This window comes from Pangasianodon hypophthalmus, chromosome 15 (genome assembly GCF_027358585.1).
Source record: "Pangasianodon hypophthalmus isolate fPanHyp1 chromosome 15, fPanHyp1.pri, whole genome shotgun sequence".
Taxonomy (NCBI): Eukaryota; Metazoa; Chordata; class Actinopteri; order Siluriformes; family Pangasiidae; genus Pangasianodon; species Pangasianodon hypophthalmus.
In genome coordinates this window covers 15,760,620-15,774,440 of record NC_069724.1, presented here as the reverse complement: position 1 = coordinate 15,774,440, position 13,821 = coordinate 15,760,620, and positions in this window count along the sequence as shown.

The following is a 13,821-nucleotide window of genomic DNA, read 5'->3' as shown; positions in this document are numbered from 1 at the left end:
GCTTTAACTGAAGGGGTTTAACAAAAATTTTGCATTAACTTTAGGAATTATAGCCTTTTTTATGTAGTTCCTCCATTTTCATGGGCTCAGAAGTAATTGTACAAATGACTGATATGCAGTTTCATGGCCGGGTGCTGCCCGTTTCCTCATTATTTCGTGAATTTAGGGAGATAGAAGGTCTGGAGTTGATTCCAAGTGATGAATTTGCATTTAGTAGCTTTTCATGTGAGTTCTCACTATGCGGTCCCAAGAGGTGTCAATGAAAGAGGAGGAGGCCATCATTAGGCTGAAAAAAAAAACCAGACCTATCAGAGACATAGCAGAAAATCTAGGAGTGGCCAAATCAACAATTTGGTACATTCTTAGAAAGAAGGAATGAAGGAATTTCTTCAATCTTGACAATCTTATGGAATTTCTTGACAATCTTATGGAACTCAGCAAGTCCCCCACTCTGCCCCCAGAAATGATCATACCCTCTGGGTATCGTAAAGATACTCTGTCAATTCAATTACTGGAAAATTGTCTTTAAAGTAATTATTCTTTCTGTAATCAGTGGACAAAATGCCTTTTTTTGAAGTTGTTTCAAGTAAAGGAGTTGCTCTAAAAATGGCTTCAACTACTTATGGAACAATGGAGTCATCAAGATCCTTGTTATGTTTGGTAAGAATGTCCTTTAGACTTGATGTGCATGAACTCTTGTAGCAAAAAAGCAAACAATATTATTTAGCTCCTCAGTTACTTTTCGTGTTGCAAGACAGCATGCATACAAAGAAAAAGTGATGCAAGTTTATGCTGGACAGTTGATGTGTCCACTTTTTCTATTCCTGATGCCTGCGACAGTCAGTGTGTCATTATCACTTTCGGCAGTAGGGTCCTGATCCAAACTCTGACCTGCATTAAAATAATTCTCCTACACTATATTAACAGTTGTCACTGAAATGCTGTAGTTTTTTACTGGATAGTTGTGTGTCCTGCTTTAAAAAAATGGGCACCTCATGGTTTCATGTCTTCTTAAATGTATTCCTAATTCCTAGGAGGAATTTTCTTCACACGTAGCTGCTTTAACATAACATTTCGAAAGATGACATCTTAATTAACCTGGTGTTTTAATGGAGTACACACAATCTATGTAGAATCAGTGCCAATATGTACCATGGTGCCCATGGCATACTCTGTGGTGCTTCAACAGAACATCTACATCTTGGGTGGTGAATGAGCAGTTACTGCAGTGCATCTACCATGTTGTTTTCTGAAAAAAAAAGAAAAAGCAAAAACTGACAGTTATCATACTATTACTAATTCATATAGGTTATTTAGCTAAATTAACATAGCTGTAGATAATCACAAATGTTTATAGTTACAAAGCTAGGTTGCTGAGTAATTAGCAAAACTCAGTTCGAATTCATGTGGAATCAACTGCAGTCTGAAACAAAAAGGACAAGGCTAAATAAAATTCTGTCTGAATCTGGGTCTTTTTGGTTAGTTAAAGTCATATAACTGGACAGAAAATGACCTGAAGTTTAGGCAAGCTAATGTTAACTGGATTGGTAACCAACTGACATACCTAGCACCATGTAAAAAACTTACTACTATATATGAACTAGCAATCTTGCTAACTAACTAACCATCTAGGTAGGACCATCTAGGTGCACCATGTTCAACAGCTAGCTTAACCACTGAAAACATTTTTATTGTTCTGAATTCATGCTTCGTTCTTCGAACAAAGGTTTTGACAAATTAAATGATAAGTTTGCTAATATAGCTAGGTAATTTTAGGTTTGAAATGCACACACAGGTTTGAAATGAAATGTAGGACATATAATACATAAAATGCATTACATTACTTCAACATTATTTGGAACATGGCATGATATAGTTCTTTTGTAGTGAACCATCCACATAGTTAGCTAGCTACAACATGTGCACCATGTTAGCCCAGTTGGCCAAGGAAAACATTCAAGAGATTAGTGCTAATTTATTTGTGCTCATAAACGTCTGATGGGTGGAGAACATATAAGCTGCTAACATAAGCTAGTATTAAAAAGCAATGCCACTGTTAACTTTACCACATAATTTTATAGCTAAAAGGCTACTAACCACAGTCGAAGGCAACAAAAAGCCAATATGCTCTCCCCTATAGATTCGCTCACTTCCACTGCAATTCGTCAACTTAAACTGAAAAGGAAAAGCCTGGGAAAACTGACCTAATTGCTTATTTCATTTTTATCAAATTGATATTTAAAGTTTTGCTAATAAAAGAAGCAAAACAATGGATTTTGAGTTTGTTAAACTTTGACGTCATTAATTCGAGCATCTAACTTACTTCTTTGCATAGAGACAACTATTTTTCAAGTTGGATTTTTATTTTTTTTTTATTTTTTAAGTGTAATGCATTTCATGCTACAAACTAAATCATTGTAATTAACAGTTGTCAAAGTGTTCAGGTACTCTCTGTTTACCTTTCCAGCCCTGTAAATAGAATGTTGATTCATTTTAAATATCAAATATTCAACTATGTGAATAGAAGGACACCCAATTTCTGTGAAAACAGTCATTGAGCCACAAAGCCATTATTTGGTTGACAAACTTATTATGCAAAATAAATTGAATACATGAAAAACAAATAAGACACTCTATGAACTACAGGTATCAAATTAAGTTTAACCTCGTTGTTTGGCTGAACTTACCCCCACCCCTTCGTACCTCAAGCAACAATTTCACCAAAACATGACACAAAGAGAATAAACAAGACAAAACTTGCTAGCTTGTATTTCCTCTTTTTGTGAGAGACTACTACTTAAATTCCGCACTAGCTTTTAAATGTAGTAAAGTAACAGAAGTGCTGTGAGTTATTGCTGCTACTTTTTACAATAATGGCATTATTATTATTATTATTATTATTATTATTATTATTATATATTTTTTCTGTTATGGAGGCCTGTTTGGGGTAGACATGAACAGCTAACATCACTCAGGTTTCATTTATAGAAACTGTTTATTAACTGCAAAACTCACAGTGCTTTAACTATTCATACCTAAGTACATTTTCGTACTTTTGTACTTCAAGTAGAAAAATACACTGCCTGGCCAAAAAAAAAAGTCACACAATCTAATATTTTGTTGCAATGCATTTAGCTTTGATTATGGCACGCATTCATCCTGGCATTGTTTCAACAACCTTATGCAACTTCACAACATTTATTTCCATCCAGAGTTGCATTAATTTTTGGCTGAGATCTTGCATTGAGGACAGGAGAGTCTAACCACTCCGTAAAGTCTTCTCCAGCACATCCCAAAGACTTTCAATGGGGTTAAGGTCAGGACTCTGTGGTGGCCAATTCATGTGTGAAAATGATTCCTCATGCTCCCTGAATGACTCTGTCACAAGTTAAGCCTGAGGAATCTTAGCATTTTCATCCTGGAATATGCCTGTGCTGTCAGGGAAGAAAAAGTACATTGATGGGATAACCTGGTCATTCAGTACATTCAGGTGCTCAGCTGACTTCATTTTATTGCCACACAATGAGGCTGAGCCTCGACCTGACCAGTTGATGCAACCCCAGATCATATCACTGCCTCCAGAGGCTTGTACAGTAGGCACTATGCATGACGGGTGAATCACTTCATGCATTTCCCTTCTTACCCTGACACGCCCATTGCTTTGGAATAGGGTAAATCTAATTTTATCAGACCACATGACCTTTGTCCATTGCTCCACAGTCCACTCTTTACGCTCCCTAGCAAATTGAAGTAATTTTTTCCGATTAGTCTCACTAACAAATGGCTTTCTTGTGGCCACATAGCTGTTTAGTCCAAATCCTGTAAGTTCTTATCATATTGTGCGTGTGGAAATGCTCTTACTTTCACTATTAAACATAGCTGTGAGTTCTCCTGTCAATTATTTTACGATGTGACATCACCAAGCGTTTTAAAGATCTCTGATCAAGATCATTCAAGATTTTTTCCGACTACATTTCTGCTGTAAAGTTGACGGTTCACCACTATCCTTCCAGGCTTTAATAATGCACTGGACATTTCATAACCCAGTTCCAGTGATTTCAGCAATCTCCTTAGTTGTTTTCTTTGCTTGATGCAGGCCAACAATTTTCCCCTTCAGTAACATCTTTTCCACGACCATGGGATACGTAATCTGCCATGGTTGTTTAAGAAATGAGTAGCTACACACTGCAGTTAAGGTTAAAAGAATTGTTGCCAGCTGAAACATATTAATCACTGCAGTAATGATCCAATCATAGGCTCTTAAGTATTTGCTTATTTAAACCCAAACAGCGACCTTTTTTTTGGCCAGGCAGTGTAAATAGAACTCCTGAATTAAGGTTATCCTTGTCTGCATCAGCTGCTTGTTGAGAACATAGAGTTCTATGCTTTTACTGGTTGGCAGAGTTTGTATTGTTTGTATTGCTATCACTGAGCTTTCCTAATAAGAGAGAAACAAATGACAAGCGTTACCTACTTACTAGTCAGGGGGCTATTGTCCTACTACGAAGCATAAGTAGACATGAGTATCCTGAGTATCTCAGTAGAGACTTTGCCGAGCCACACTGGCACCCCGCCACTCTTGTTGCAAATAAGTAGGTTGAACGAGAATTTTCAAGAAATAAAAATAATAATGATTATAGCATACTAAAAGGGAAAGGGACCTGTGTTGTTCTAAAATGATTCACCAAATAGCCAACAAGATGAATGGAGAACATGCCGCTCAAGTAAAGTGCTCACACTCAGTCATGATTGATGGAGACACAGATGTTCATTAGCTATTATTAAATGCAAAGATTTTCTTCAGTCTGAATTAATTCTGATCGCAGATTCCTGATGACTTGTTTGTATGTGTCGCAAACTGGACACTCTGAAGACAATCTTCATTTATAATATGCTGTTCTGAACTGAAAAGGTGCCATCAATAACTCGTGGCTTTCACCCTGTGTGTGTGTGTGTGTGTGTTGCAGGCTCCGCCAGCTATGCCTCTCTCTCTCTCTCTTTCTCTCTCTCTCTCTCTCTCTGGTTACGGCAGCCACTGAAAGCGCAAAGAAACACAGATTAGTAGTCTGATGGTAATAAGACACAGGTGAGAAACATCATGCGTTACCTGCCAGTTCAACCCACCTCCTCTCCTCCTCCTGATGCTCGACCATTCCCCAGCTGTCACGCTGTTGCTAAAAAGTAATTATCATATGTCAATAAACTGATTCTGATTATGCCCAAATAAAGATCAGCTATTTGTGTAGGATTTTCTTGACATCTTCTTGGTTTCATCTGACTGCTGAAGCCATGGTCCACAAAGAGCTTACAAAGCATGTACGTATCGATTAGGAGAAGGATACAAAGAATTTCCAAAACATTAGTACCATGGAGCACCATGATGGCAATCATCAACAAGTGGAGAAAACTGGGCACCACAGTGACATTACCAAGAACAGGACATCCCTCCAAAAATGATGAAAGGACAAGATGAAAACTTATCAGGGAGGCTGCCTAGAGACTTACGGCAACATTAAAGGGGCTACAGGAATATCTGGCAAGTCCTGTTCATTCCCTGCATGTGAAAACTATCTCTCATATTCTTCACATTTCTGGGCTGTGGTTTAGGGTGGATAGATGGAAGCCACAATCGCTGCTGTCTTATCAAGTTGGGGACTGTGATGATATGTTAAAAAATTTACAATTTGATGAGTAGGACTACAGTTACATAATGCGGTGAAGTGGGCAGGAAAAGAAAACATAGTACCGCTATGTTCAGTCGTCAGTTGCAAGCATACCCTGTGCAAACAAATATAAGGTTTTTGTTGGAAATGACTGGCTCAGTGTCAATTCAGAACGTGCAGGACATGGTGTCAGAAGTCTCTCACACCCACTAGGACTAGGGCATTAAGGTATAAAAACATCAAAGTGTAACCTGCCAGAACCATTAGATTTTGCCCAGCCATCTGGACGGCCTATGTGAATTCAGAGATTATCCTGTTTTCATCTTGCTATGAAGCTCAACAAGGAGGGAGACGAGGTACAAGTGAACTCACTGCTGTATGCTATGGGGAAGGATGCAGAGCCTGTTTTTAATTCATTTACCTTCATCGAACCCTCTCATGTTAACAAACAAACAAAGAAAATACGAAGCTGTAATGAGCAAGTTCAACGAACACTGTGTGCCACAGAGAAATATAATTCACAAATGGGCATGTTTTTGTCAGTGCTCTCAGAGAACTGGGGAGACCGTTGAGGCATTTGTGTGTAGCTTTGCAGTCATGTTGGTATTCTGCGACATAAGTGTTATATACATCGTTCATCAAGGTGTAGTTTTGTATGCTCACCATCTAAACCTGTCGATTATCCGACATTTCTGCACAAACCTTAGAGACTGCTGTGTAGACCTACGGGGATCAATTTTAACAATTTGTCAGCATTCAAGCGCGTGGAGGTTGTTTCGGATTCACTCGCTCCCTCGTGTCTGCTGAAATCGGCACTGTTTAATGCACGTTCTGTCAACAACGAAGCTGCGATTTTATCGGACATCATTACAGAACAAAAACTGGACATCGTGTACTTGACAGAAACATGGCACAAAGACTCAGATGGTCTTCTTTTTAATGAACTGACTCCCGACGGCTATTTGATTACCCGCGAGGTGGGTAGAGGTGGGGGTATCATTGTGTTGCATAAGCAACAATACAACATGAGTCCCGTTCCTCAGTTTAATTCATTTGAATGCCTGGTTTTTAGTGTTTAGTGTTTTTTAGTGTTTTAGTGTTTAGTGTTAGTGTAGCCCCTCTCTACTGCCATAGCGACAGTTTACAGGCCTCCTAAGACAAATAAAGATTTTTTATCAGAATTTGCAGATATGTTGTCTTTGCTGTGCTTTAAATTTGACAGAATCCTAATTTTGGGGGAATTTAACATCCACATGGACATAAAAGACTCAACAATAACAAGAGACTTTCTGTCTTTACTGGAGCGCTTTGAGTTAAACCAACTCATGGACTGTCCTACACATGACAAAGGCCACATTTTAGACCTTGTGATTCTCAATGGTTCATTTGTGTCTCAGCTGTCAACCACTGATTTAAGGCTGTCTGATCACCAGGCTATCTTTTTTAATATGGAACTTCTGGACAAAATCTCTTCCTCTTCTCGCATTATTACATATTGTAAATGGAGATCTATTGTACCCACTGATTTATCTGATTTTATTGCCTCTTCCTTAAACTGTGTGTCTCCATCTGATGCACTGGATGGCAGAATTTCTATGCTGAATTCTATCCTCATGTCTGGCCTGGACACACTCGCTCCCTTGAAATCACGATCTGTGTCTTTCTTACACTCAGCTCCTTGGTACAATGAGGATCTGCATGCGACGAAGGCAGTGTGTCGTAAAATGGAGCATAGATGGTGTATGTCAGGTTTAACTGTTCATCACCAGGCCTGGAAAGACAGCTTACTTGAATATAAGGCTGAAATTGTGTCAGCTAGGGCTGTCTATTTTTCACAGATAATTGTCAGCAATCAGAGAAACTCTAAACAACGGTTTAACTCAATTAACAAACTGCTTAAAAGTCACAGTCCCTCTAATGTTCCTACTTCAACTCACCTTTGTAATAGGTTTCTTGAGTTTTTCAGCACCAAGATTGATAATATACGTAAACACATTATCACTACTCATACTTCGTCTGCTTTTCCCTTAAACCTTTCTGAATTTTCTGGTACCGCTTTCTCAAATTTCTCAACTCTGGACTCCCAATCTCTCTGTAATGTGGTTTCAAAAATGAAGGCTACCAGCCTTCAGATCCTCTACCAGCTTGTCTTTTCCAATCATGTTTTGATTCTTTATGTTCTGTTTTTTTGAGTATCATAAATGACTTGCTGTGCACTGGTGTTGTGCCAGCAGCACTTAAAATTGCTGCTGTCACCCCTGTACCAAAAACAAACAACGCAGACTTTGATAACCTAAATAATTTCCGTCCCATCTCCAATCTTCCCTTCTTTGCCAAAATTTTAGAACAAATTGTTGCCTCTCAACTGCTGTCACATCTTACTGATAATGATCTTTCTGAGCCTCTCCAATCTGGTTTCCGTAAACTCCACAGCACTGAAACTGCTTTAGTTAAGGTCGCTAATGACTTGTTAATTGCCTCTGACTCTGGCTGTCTATCAATACTAATTCTTCTTGATCTCAGTGCTGCTTTTGACACAGTAGATCACTCTATTTTAATCAGTCGTTTAGAGACTGTCTTTGGTGTCTCTGATTATGCATTAAACTGGTTTAAGTCCTGTCTTTTAAATGCAAGCAGTTTGTTTTTACGCGTGGATGCAGGTTTGAGGTTGGTGTGGTGCGGTCTGGTGTTCCCCAGGGATCAGTTTTGGGCCCTTTACTTTTTAGCATATACATTTTTCCACTTGGTCAACACTTGGTCTTAATTTTCAATTTTATGCAGACAACGCTCAGATTTATATACATTCAAAACCTGATCTTAATGCAGCTGTGCCATTTCTCTCTCAATGTATCTCTGAGATGAAAATGGATGTCTGAAAATTTCCTTCGTCTGAACAGTGACAAGACTGAAGTGATGCTTATTGGTTCAGCTCACCAGTTATGCAAAGCTGAGCCTTTAACCTTAAGTGTGGACAGGTCTGGTTTACAATTTCAAACTAAATAAAAAAATTGGGGGGTGATATTTGATCCTAATTTAACATTTGATCCTCGTGTTCGTAACACTGTCAAAAGATCTTTTTTTCATCTCAGAAACATTGCCAGATTACGCCCTATGCTGACATTCTCTGTGGATGAAAAGTTATTCAATACTTTTGTTTTTACCCGCATTGATTATGCTAATATTGATTATGGTAATGCTTTGCTGGCTGGAGTGTCAAACGCTACCCTAAGTAAGTTACAGTTGGTACAACACTCTGCTGCTAGAATCCTGACTAGGACCAGTGCAAGGGATCACATCACACCTATTCTGGAAGCCTTGCACTGGCTTTCTGTTAGGTTTTGTATTGATTTTAAAATTCAGATGCTCACTTATAAGGCCTTGAATGGTTTGGATCCTCAATATTTGTCTGAGCTCTTAACCCCCTACACACCAGCACATGATCTCTGCTCTTCCGAAGCTGATCTTTTAACTGTTCCATTAACCCGTCTTAGAACTATGGGTGATAGGGCTTTCTCTTCATTGGCTCCAAAACTATGGAATTCCCTGCCCTCTGAGATTAGAAGTGCAGAATCTTCGTGTTTTTAAATCTTCTCTTAAAACATACTTTTTTTGGGGTAGCTTTTATGGGATCCATGTGATTAATTTGTTTATTTATACTTGCTCTGTTAAGAATGGTTCTTATTTTTGTATTTTATCTCTGCTTGTATTTTATTTTCATTGTATCGTTTTAATTTGTATTTCACTGTATCTTAATTTATGTAAAGTGCTTTGAGATGCTACTTTAAAGGTGCTATATAAAATAAAGTTTATTATTATTATTATTATTATTATTATTATTATTATAGCTTGTACGAGCTACCTGAGGACTGCAAGTTTGGAACCACCAAAGAGGAACACGGCCAACCTTGTCTTGGTGAATTAATGGATCCCCAGCCACCTAATGATCCAGTGGGGATCCAATTAAAATTTACTTTTTCCAAAATCTGAACTTTGGAATTTGTTAACTTTTCCAGGTGTTTCATTAGAGTGAGAAACCTGCACTATGATTTCTATCTCTTTTTTATCCAAAATGTCACTTTATGTCCAAGATAGCAAAAACCAATGTTATCGGGTTTCAAAACAGAGCTGGGGAGTTATTTGGCTTTTGCTTTGATATGATGAAATCAGTCTTTGCCTCCAGTCTCCCTATAATTTTAAAGCTTATTTTACAGGTAAAGCTACTGAAAAAAAAATCCAGCCCAAGTTAACATTTAAGTTACCTTGATTCTTTTGGAGAGTCACTGCTCAGCATCAACTTCAGCCTACAAGGAAAGGAAATTTGTAGAGGTTTATAAATACAAGTTTGCAGATTTCATTAGCTAACTTAAAAACCAATATCTTGCTAACTTCATGTCTATTCATGTGTATTAGCCTAGGGTTATACTTCATGTTTGTTCTAAGATTGGGATTTTTTTTAAGGGGGGAGATGTGATGATATGTAAAAAAAAAAAAAAAAAAACCCACAATTTGATGTGTAGGACTACAGTGACATGGTGCAGTGAAACAGACAGGAAAAGAAAACATAGTTCTGCTATGTTCAGTTGTCAGTAACAAGCATTCCCTGTGCAAACAAATAAAAGAAAACTTTTTGTTGGAAACGTCTGGATCAGTGTCCATTGAGAAAGTGCATGACAGACACACCTGCCCATGGCCCAGGCTTGTGGGACCTCTTGCACTGCAAATAACAGGGGCTTGAGCCACTTATCCCAATTCTGCACGTCATTTAACCCCTAATAATTCATGCAGTTTGCGAAGAGTGCATGGTATAAATGTAGTGTCCCGGTCAGTCAGGATCTCTTTTGGGATCGTGACTCGGGAGATAACACGGAAGAGTGCCTCCGCAACGCTGTGTGCCAAGATGTTGCGAAGAGCCACGGCTTCCAGCTATGGCGTTACGTAGTCCACCAAGTTGTTCTAATGGCCCAAAGTGGTCCATGCTAATTCTTTTGAAAGACCTCAATCAATGGAGGGGGATACAATTGAGCTTTTGGGGTGGCTGGTGGATTCACCAGCTGATATTCGCGACATGCTGTGCACCACCTGTGAACATCGCCTCGTCCCCAGACAATGCTTTGGACTTTCCACACTGTGCCTTGCTACTGCAGGACCCACAAACATTTCTCGTATTAATGCCTGAAACCCTGGCCAGTCTGTCCCAAGAATTAGTTGATGGGTGAGGCGCGGACTAACTTCCACCTCTACTCTATACATTTGCCCCAGAATGTAATCATGACTTGAACCAATGGATACTTGTGAACATCACCGTGCACACAGCTTATGTTCACCCGTCGTACATTGGGAAATGCACTGTGTGCAGCTTACAACTGGTGAACTGTGCACAGAGTTTGCATGTACTCTGGATACTCCAGTTTCCTCCCCCAGTCCAAAGACATGTATTCTAGGCTGACTGGCATTTCCAAATTGTCTGTAGTAAGTGAATGTATGTGCGATTGTGCCCTGCAATGGGTTGGCACCCTGTCCAGTGTGTCCCCTACACTGTGCCCTGAAGATAGGCCGCAGGCTACCCTGCCACCCTGTGTAGGATAAGCAGTACAGAAAATAGATGGATGGATAGTCTAAGCTGCTTTGTTTCTCAACCAATTTCAATTCATAGTCCAAGAAAACAACACTCACAACACAGATGACTGAAATCTGAATCTCATGTATGTGATCTGTAATTTACTAGGTTTGTTTGATGAAACAAGGAATTGTCTTAAAACTTCAAATGAAGAAGTCAACAACATACAACAATCAATCATTATATAACCCAGTGGAGCAGTTTAACCCAGTTGAATTTATTCTGTAGGTGTGTCACACCGATCAGTATCTATTGCCCTGGAATTTTGATACTGCCTGGAGCTAAAGTGCTAACACAACAAGTTGAGCAGGTAATATTATAGTTGCAGTAATATTTACATTTTCTAAGTGCTAAAATGTTCCTCACTTGACCCTCCAACTGTAGTAAAGCATTAATAAACAAGCATTATCTAAAAAAAAGATATGTTATGTTTTATGACACGATGTAATTTTAACGCATTTCATTTAGAATAAAAAGGGATGTCAGTACAATTAAGCCCCATTTTAAGTGATTTCATTTTGTCATTTCATTCCTTGCAAGTAACCAGAAATATATGCATAATATTTGCTGATTTTATTTAATTAATATAAAAAAATACACAGGGAACAGGGTGGACACAATGTAACAGAGTGGACATCACAACAGTGCACAACAAAATATTTCATTATAGAAAGGTAATTCATTTACCCCAACCTCACTCCACCTTCAACAATAAAATGTACAGAACACCCAAAAGAAATATCAGGAACAGTTTTCAATGTCTGATCTCAGACATCACATCAGCAGTGAACAACAACACATCTCTGTAAAGAACGGCACCTCCTTTACCCTTTAACCCCCATCTTCAACCACCAAATGTACTAAGAATCCAAAAAAAAAAAAAATACCAGGAACATTTTTCAATGTCTTATCTCAGACATCAGCAGTGAACAACAATTTCAGAAAAGAAAGCCAGCTCATTTAGCCCCCAGTTTCAACCACTGAGCACCAAAAAGAAATATCAGGAACATTTTTCAGTCTCAGATCCTCCCACAGATGTTTCAGCAGTAAACTATGTAACAAACCAGGAACCTAGGTGTTTCCAAAGGAAATTCCACAATGTCTTCTCTAGCTGGATGGACCTCCTATTTAAAGCTTGTGGTTCTTTCATCAGACATATAATTTGATCATCCCTATACCAGCTAATGTCCTCTCGTGGACGTGGCCAGTAGAACTTGTTTGTCCCATTCTTATGCATGCATTTCACTCTTATATCTTCTTCGATCTCCAGGATGATTCCTTGGTAGGGTTCACCATTGTAGTTAACAATGCACCACTGCACAATGTGTTCTTTCATGATAACTTCAGGCCGTGATGGCTCTTCAGTGGAATGCGGGCTTGCTTGTTCTCCCAGGCTCACCTGTTTCAGCCCATAGCATGCACAGTCGAGAGCACTGCCTGGCAAAGACAAGTTATGTCACAGTATTTATTTGTACCTGGAGAGATACTAATGATGCAATGGATTTTCACTGTTCCTGTGACAGGCACAAGCTGGGGTGCATCCATCATTTCCTGCACTTTTCTCTGAACATCTCCCTCTCCAACAAGAAAAAGTTCCACTGAAGTGCCCATCTTCCTTAGCTTGTGGAACATGGCCTCTGCATTGGGAATATCTCCTCCATGCTGGACAATAAATACACAACAAAATAATAAGAAATACCAATACCATATATACAATACAATGGTTACTAAGCAAAACAGTGACAGGGTGGACAGTAACAGGAGTGAAATTTTATGCTAAATTCAGCCATTACTACTCATGTGATGAACAACAGGCTAGCACATGGTGATGACAGAGAAAGATTTTTAACATGCTTATTAATAATATTTATCAAAATTACAAAAAAAATTATCATTTCCTCTATAAATAAGCGTAAGGTTGATGAAAGAGTGATACTCTGCTTCTTGTAGATGATTTCCCTCCAAAATTTTATAGTACTTCCTGAGAGTCATGTGACTATAGGAACATTCAGGTGGCATGTTCAGAGGAATTTCCATCAGAGTAATGGGGGGACATTCAACTCAGGGACGCAACTTAATTTAAAGACTTTAAGCATTAAAAATGTATTAATAACTAAAAACAACATTCGGGGAGGATTATTATAAATATGGCTGTACAACAATAATGAAAAGTGTAGAATTTGTTTGATTTTCTTAGTTATATTTGTAACTGAAGTTGAGCATACATGATTGGGGACATGGCAGTTTAGTCTACTTGCACTAAAATCAGAGTAATTATTTTAAATTAAAATAATTCTGGGTACATATCATTGTGTTCCATGATGGAGGGGGGTTAATCATATAAGACAAGCTTAAAGAAAGTAGTATAATCCCTTTTTTTTAAAATAAAATATACCATATTATGTCTTGGGGACTCAAATGGCACCGAATAGTAAAAATGACCCCTGTCTGCACCCCATACCTGTCCTGCTACACATTAAGTTAAGAACTTTGTTGCATTTCCTTTCAATATATTCAGTATTTTTCTATGTCAGTTTACTA